Source organism: Acomys minous (genome assembly GCF_964271855.1).
Source record: "Acomys minous genome assembly, chromosome: 15".
In the NCBI taxonomy this organism is placed as follows: Eukaryota; Metazoa; Chordata; class Mammalia; order Rodentia; family Muridae; genus Acomys; species Acomys minous.
In genome coordinates, this window is record NC_140497.1 from 11,579,928 (window position 1) to 11,588,389 (window position 8,462).

The 8,462-nt window shown below is 41.3% G+C and overlaps 1 long non-coding RNA gene across 1 annotated transcript; it reads right to left on the bottom strand.

Moving 5' to 3' along the window:
- Window positions 1-854: 854 nt before the first annotated feature.
- LOC311584730 lies at window positions 855-8,127 on the bottom strand. Its single transcript, XR_014774984.1, has 3 exons — window positions 7,999-8,127; window positions 3,671-3,741; window positions 855-928 (listed from the first exon to the last, which is right to left on the bottom strand). It is a non-coding gene; the product is annotated as an uncharacterized lncRNA (long non-coding RNA).
- Between the last annotated feature and the right edge of the window lie 335 nt (window positions 8,128-8,462).

The following is an 8,462-nucleotide window of genomic DNA, read 5'->3' on the forward strand; positions in this document are numbered from 1 at the left end:
AAAGTAGCTGTGCAGTGCAGACTCCTAGAGGACAGATTTGCATGGGCTCCTGTGGGTTGCCTGTAAACAGGCCTATTTGCTCACAGGTTTGAAAGTTTGGGAGAAGACTTCATATGGGGAATACCTTCTGCTCTTTGGGTCAGCTGTGGGCTGCCTGAAGAGTCCCAGGCAGATAGTTACATAACCCAGCTCTGGGTTGACAAAGAGATTATGTGCACACTGCCTCACGTCAGCAGGTCACACCTGGATTCCAGTTAGGCATACGGTTCTGAGCATGGTCCTTGTGTGTCTTCACGCTGTGCCTATGGCCACCACACTCGTTCTGTGGCTTTCCGAGTTCGTTTGCATTTTTGGTTTTTGGGTTTTGTTTGTTTTGTTTTGTTGACAAATGTGCTTTCCACATACATTGTAGAACTAATTACTTAGAGTGAATTCTACTTTCTCAACGTTGCAAAAAGAAAATTAACACTGGGCCACACATTTAACAAGCCTGTTTACCTTTCCCTAGGAAACTAGCCAGCACCATGGGGCCAAGAACTTTTATAGAAATCGTTCAGTGTATCTTTAAGCATGTGAGAATTGGAGATTTATCTCTTAGTTCCTCCAGTGTCACCAACCCGCTTTGCCAGTGACAACAAGCAGTATTCCAGATAGTTCTTGTTTTATGAACCCTCCTGTTTGTGCCACTATACTTATCAAACAAAAGGAACTTAGGGTTCTTGTTCGAAAACTTATTCACCTAGTGTTTAGAGAACAGACTGATGGTTTCGCCAGCATGAGGAGCAAGGTTACTTTTCCTCTACACATCCTGGTACATAAAAGACTGACCTTGTCAACACCACCACAGCACACTTCTGCAAAGACTTCTTATGGTCACTTGATGCATGACCACCAGATGCCGGATGAAGACCATCCTCACTTCTTTGACCTGTTGAGTAAAAAGAACTCAGGTGATCTTCCACACAATATGCTAAACAGCAAGTCAGCCATGTGCTCTCACATGCCAGGCTCTGCCTATGCCATGCAGCCAAACCATTCCTAGTTTGGAATGCCTAGGAAAGCATCCTCTTCACCACCAAGAAAGCTGTTGAAACTGCAAATTTTTAGATCTCTATTTTGACTTTGATACTTCTGAAGTGACTTCAAGCAACCGGTTTCAGCCCCACCCCCCCATCCCCTTAGGTAATCTTGACTCATGCATAATTCTCTGGGTCCAGTTTTCTAGACTTTACTAGCCCACAGTTGACCAATGGTACAGGGTGCTAAGGAATCACACTGAAGGAAGCAAGGTGACCTTCTTCAGGGTCTGTCATCACATTATCTCAGAAGTCAGAGGTCACTGGCCATATGTCAAGGGAAAAAAGTCTTTCTCCAACTTTTATCACAGGCTTTAACTAAATTCAGTGTTTGAATAGGAATTCCTCCTCCACCTGGGGCCCTCTTATGCTATTGTATTTGATCTAATGCTTTGTTTTATAGTGTACCAATTCTGGAGTCTATTGTGGAAGTTGCTTTTATAATCCGGGTGAATTTATAAGCTTTCGTGTTGCATTTACTGCTCCATAAATACGTCTGTTTAGTGGTAGACCTGCTCGGTCATGCTGCAGCTAATCATCGCTTTTATTCTCCGAGGTTAATTTTCCTTTCCCCAGGACTGCCAACAAAGCAAAGCTGCGTGCTTTTCCTCCACTGAGCCATGTGACTCTAAAACATTGCCGTGTGAGGCTTCACCCACACTCAGATTAAACAGGCTTGTTGGGGTTTTATTATTTCCTACGCATTGTGCTCTACCATACCTGTCAGGGCTGCCTCCAAATATTGTATGAAACGTTCTTTATAAATGTAAGAACACTGTGGAAATATATAGCCACGCATATGATTAAAAAATTTTTACAGTGGCAAACATGCATTTTATAATGGATAAATGTGTCCGGAGCAATATATTTGTGTTGAGCACTGTGCTCCAGAATTATTGACAGTTAAGGAACTCTGATTTCCAGGGAACTCTAGTGGTAGAGACTTGGAGCTCTCTGCCTGGTTGGTGGCTGAGGTCATTTTAATCGTGTGTGTCTGAGCTGATAGAGGAACAGCTGCTTGAGTTAGTAGTGTAGGGTCTGTGATGTGACCTGAGATCCGATGCCGGCTGGCCAGGGCATTTGCATGGTGGGGTTATAGCAGTGAATTCCATTCACTGTTGCTTGTGTTGGAAAGTTAGAAGCAACTTCTTCTGTGTGTGCTATTGTCTAGTTTCAACTGAGGCTACCTACTCGAAATGCTATCTAAAGCCAATCAAGTATGAGCAGCAACACACCAAGTGTTAATCTCTGCTGCCTCTGCAGGAAGATCTTTTCAGCCTCCCTGGCTCAGGTTGAATATGCAAGAATAGGTCACTTTGTCCTTAGCACGTGACACCTGAATCCAATCTGGTGGTATCTATATATGGCTGTAGGTAATGTTGCTGGTAACATCCCACAGTAGCCCAGATAGCTTCTTCTCTCTGTGTCTGCATGTTTGTCTATTCTGTTGTGTCTCTTACATCATCAGTGTGAGATGGTTTTCAGTTACAAAAATAGGACACTCTACACCTTGGCTTTAGAAATAAGAAAGAAAGGGATTTATGAGCCTGAGGAACAAATCCGCTTTTCTCCTACATTTTGCCACTTTTGATATGGAATTGCCTTTGGCAGACTCTCCACGCTGCTCTGATCCACCCACATCATGTGTTGTACCAGCTAACGAACACATCAGGAAGATCTTTCTGTGAAACTGAATGTATGTCTTTACGTCCATACAGTGACCTCATTTCTGTGTGAAGTGCCCTGCTGAAACCACAGTTTAGTGATCGAGGGCAGGAAAGCCACGCAGTTGAAAGTGCAACAAGGTGGATTTTTAGAAAAACTGCTAATGTTAACAGAAAAAGAAAGAACGACAGAGAGAGAAGGGCCAAAACTGCTGCCGTCCAGTGCAGTCTAACTGGACTGAAATAACGAGAGAAGCATGGGAGAATGGCAGAGTAGAAGGATCCAGAGGGTTCTAGAAGCCTACAAGTAGAACATTATGATAGGCAGATATGGGCCCAGGGGTCCCGCTCAAACTAAGGCACCAGCCAAGGACAATACAGGCGGTAAACCTTAAACCCCTACCCAGATCTAGCCAATGGACAGAACACTCTCCACAGTAGAGTGGAGAGTGGGATATTACTTTCTCACATACTCTGGTGCCTCACCTTTGACCATGTCCCCTGGAGGGGGAGACCTGGTGGCACTCAGAGGAAGGACAGCAGGTTACCAAGAAGAGACTTGATACCCTATGATCATATAGAGGGGGAGGAAATCCCCCTCAGGAACAGTCATAGGGGAGGGGAATAAGGGGAAATTGGGAGGGAGGGAAGAATGGGAGGATACAAGGGATGGGATAACCATTGAGATGTAACAAGAATAAATTAATTAAAAAAGGAAAAAAAAAAGAAATAATCACTATGTGAGTGACATTATTCTTGTTCCATAGATATCGTAAATCTGGAGGAAGTAAGCCAGGGTTTGGTGAGATGATAGAAGAATCTACATTCCTTCACTTTCATCAGATCAATGAGAGTGACAGCCTCTGAATTGTGACCCTTGCTAAGTCAGTGAAATCATCAGAGTTGCTACCGAGAAAAGAGTGAACTCACCTCACCACATGTTCCTCCTCCCAGCAGACATTATAAACACCCATAGCTTCATGGACCTCCTTCACATGTTCCTGTTAACAGTATAATGCATTAAAATTTGAATACTATTTCTTGACACTCAAATACATACAAATGCGATTTCTGAGAGACGGAGTGTTGATCAAGTAGTAAGTTTTATAGTGAGTTTCTTACGAAACATGGTCATAAAGAGCACATGGGATTAAATGACATTATTTAAATGTATTTTCTTCAGATTTGGAGATGTTTCCAGTTAGAGTGGAGAACATGGAGGTTTCTCAAAAACACTTAAATTAGGATATCCCCATGACCAGCAGTATCCCACCCAGTGACACTTGCATAACCATGTTCACTGCTACTCCTTTCACAAGAGCCAGGAAGCAGAATCAGACAAGATGGCTATCAAGAAATGAACAGACAGCAAAAGTACACAAGGAGATTTTATTTGGCCATGAAAACAGAATAGTAAAATTTTCAGGAAAGTGGATGCAGCTGCAAGATATTAGATTGAGTGAGGTAACCCAAGGTCAAAAAGGCAAAAGCTGTACGTTCTCTCTCAAAAATGAATTATATGTAGCCTTTAACTGTAGAAATGTGTATCCTTGTGGAGATAATTGAGGCAAGACCCAGGAATCTAGAAATGGACCCATGAGACTGGAAAACAAGTGGTTTTCTTTAAGTTAGGTGTGTTGGGGGAGGCAAGTGAACAAAGGAGAAGCACTGAGAGTAGAGAGGGAAATAAGGAAGAGTCATGGTGGCAAGTGTGAGAATCAATCAAAATATACGGAAATTCTACATGGGAATTTGTTACTCTACAAGCAAGTTTTTTTTTCTTAAGATATCAAATTATGATGTGTCTGCTTGGTAGAATGTAATTTAAGCCTATCTTCAGAAAAGCTGGTTTCCAGTTTGGGAGGGATGTAGGGATTCTATTTTTAACATTCACCTATTGATTGATTTTGTGTGGGGGGGGCGGGGAAGGGATGTCAGTACAGGGTTCAGATGACTGAGTTCTCTGCAGGTCCCAGGATAACACTCAAGCCTTCTGGTTTGGTGGCAGGTGCCTTTAACCACATTGATTGCAAAGCTGAATGGCATCTTGAGTGCCATCTTGGGAGTGTTCGCTCTGCTGATGGGGATACAGATGACATTAGAAAGGAATTGCACGGTGACTTCCCCCTTTGTATGGCTAAATCTGGGAGAATAAGAGGACAGAAATCACATCCTCACATCTCTGTCTGTTTGTGTTTGCTTTCAAGAAACATATATACTCCAGTGTGGTTCTGTCCTGGCCTCTTATACATGGGCAGGGCAATGCTGGAAACTTGCTAAAAGAGAGACTCATGAAAGAGCCTGCCTGGATAGTAACCACAGCATCAAGAATGTGAATGGTTTGATCTGAGCAACATGGGGCACGTTAGAGGAAGCCCAAGCTCATTACAACACCCCTGCTCCTGTAGTCAGTGAGCCAGCCCAAGCCCATTGCCAACAGCAAGCACTCCGTCTGAAAGCAAGAGTCTTAGCTCAGCCCACACTGCCTCCCTGCCTGGGATCAGGACACTGACGAGAGTCACAAGGATAGCCACCATTGTTGAATATCTGAACTTATAAGCCTCCCAGGCTATGTCACGGAGGGGAACTTTTCCATCAATGAAAAGTGAGCACAGGGGAAAGAGAGAACTGCAAATTTGGGAGAAAATTACAGCGTTTTCTAAAATGAGACATAAAAAAAATTTTCCCCCACAGGGAAGGCTTTGCCCCACAGGAAGATGTCATTTAAAAATGCAAAATTTAACATGCGGTTTAACATTTTTTCTGAAATGTGTTGAACGTTCTTGTGCTCCCTGGGGAAACACTCTTACTTTTCGTAGAGAAAATAGGGTCCCTTCCTGTGGTTGCAAATAGGAATGCTTTAATTTAGTTGCCAAAATCAGGGATGTTCTCATGCTTACAGTTGTGCATATGCTCGCACATGCGTACACGTTCACACATGTATATAATTTTATCACTCTAACAATAACTACATCTGAGTAAATGATAATATAGGTGGAGATTTGTTTTGCTTTTATAACTTAACCTAATATGCATACCTCAGAGCAATTACTTCAGTCTTAACCTTATAGGACATAGACTTAATCAATACATGCCTCGTTTCTCATGGAGGGCCAGTGGTATAGCTGGTTTCAGGCCTTTTGGTACACAAGAGAACATCTGGAGTTCTTAAAAACATTAAAGTTTTCACACATAGAGCCAATCAATTTTATACAATTATTCAGCTGCATGCATATGATGTATTCTCACTGACAGATTACCACGGCCATGGAAATGTCTGAGGGGAAGTGACTCTAAATATTATTCTTTTAATTTTTCTTTTATTCTATGTATATGTGTGAGTGCTTACACATATGTAAGCACACCATGAGTGTGCCTAGTGCCTAAGGAGATCAGAAGAGGACATAAGGTATCCTGGAAGTGGCGTTACAAGTGGCTGTGGGCCACCTGACATAGGAGCTGGGAACCAATCCTGAGTCTTGTATATTGGCAGGAAGTGACCTTAGTGCTAGCCATCTCTCTACTCCCAACCCTAAGTACTATAGTGAATCCATTTCACTGTTGAGATTGCAGACTGGTTCTGAGTGCATGCCTTTAGTGAGGAGAAAATCTAGGCAGAAACATAGACTGACTCCATCTTTCTATGAGGACACTTGAAACTTTCCTTTCTGAAGATAATCCATTTTCAATCTTGATTTTGGTAGGTTGTGAAGTGACAATGGGTCTTGCAGAAGGAAAGTTTCAAATCCCAACATTTATAATTCACTAGTTTTGTTGGTTGACAGGTTGTATATGTTACATGGATAAAACATAATTTATGAAAGGTTTATCATTAATTTAGACCTTAAAAACTACATATGTATGACATACATACAAGGGGATTGCAATCCAATTCTTCCTCCACTTCTTCTTAATATCTAGTAATTATTGGTATATGGATAACCTATAGAAAATTCTAAAATAAATATGAAAATTAGTAATCAAAGCATCTATTATTAAAAGAAATTCAAGAGGACTAGTGGAAGGAATGAGACAGAATGAAAGTTTTATTTAATCCCAGTATAATCTGTGACTAATGTGTTTTTACTTAGTAGTGATTTGACATTTCATAGGATTTTTTTGAGTCTATAGGATGCGCAGTTTCTAGAACACCCATTGGCATGTGTATTTATTTTAAGCCTGCTTCTACATCCATCACAGAATATTCACCACCAATGAGGATTACGGGCTAATTTTTATACATTTCATATCTTTAAGATAATTAAGTCTTTAAAAACCCTCCAGAAATGAGAAGCAAAAATATTGGTCCATAAACTTCATTTTGTTTGCATTAGGTAGTAAGTTTAAAATAAAAGGTTTTGAGATAAAAAAGATAATAAAGTCTAATATTTTTGCCTAGCATTTCCATAAGTGAATGGAGTGAGATTCAAATTGAGTGTTACTTAAAGTTTTTTATTTGAAATCACCAAAGCCAGGGATTAGAGTTGATTTTTTTTCTTCCTCCTCTAAAAAGAAGAAAATTCTTACAGTGTGCTTTAAGTCGTCCAATATTTCTGCTACAGAGAAAAACATAATAAGATTAGCATTCTGTTACAGCCATCAGCTACATCTCTTGTGTTGGTTTCAAGCTAGGATGTAAATGTATTTTTGGTTCATGGTTGAGCACAGGATGGTATTTGGAAATCACACTCACTGACAGGATGACCAGAGTCTTTCCACTAGAAGACTCTGCCATGTGTACGTCCTCATTGCTATCACAGGCTGCCTCTGAAAAGAGAAGATGAAGGTATGAGGGAAGGGAAGAGATAGGCCTTCTTTTCTTTAAAGAAAAAAATAATTATTTGAGAACTTTGACGGGTTCTGAACATATTCAAGCTCCCACACCCAACTCTTCACAGAGCCAGCTCTCTCCTCTTGCCACTAAACTTTACATCATTTTCTCTCTAAAGAAAAACAACAACAACAACAACAACAACAACAACTTGTGCTACCAAATATTCTAGGCTACATGATTTACCAATTTACCCGGGGCTGAGCTCTTAGAGAAACCTCACGTTTCCTTCCCAGCAGCTAGGAATTGCCAATAGCTCCTTGTCTAAGGGGAACTTCATCCCCACCTTCTTTCTCCAAGTCCACGTCCAGATGAGACACATGGAAGCCATCCTCACTTTCTTTTGTTAAGAACTGGTCACATGCCCGCCATGCTCTGTGGGGACCTGAGGAATCACACCGCATAAATAGTTTCTGCAAATACTTACCTTCGGTTTTAAACTGAAGTAGTTGATTTTTGACATCTGATCGTATCTTCTCTTTTAAAAACTCAGCACATTTGATCAGATCAGGAAATAATCCTCAGATTTCCAAAACGCTGCTTCATGAAGACAGGCAAATACTAGATTCTATTCAGAACAGAAGAGTGACACGTGGCACAGTTTTGTATTGGGATGTGTCACTGTGTACATCTTGTGAAAGTCTCAATGTCCATTTCATCAGTGAGGTTTCCTTAGCATGGGGACAATGCAGTGGGTGTGGGGAGGAGGGGCAAACAGTGCCCTGTAAGACAACCCAACCCACAATCCTTTAACCTTCATTATCTGATTTGTTCCCCAGGATGCTAGGAAGAACATTTGCTGGGAATGTCTTTGAGAAGCTAAAATCTATTCCAACAGGTAAAGCCTTTCGGTGTGGTGGTCTTTCTGGTACTGCCTGTGCTGCCATTTTA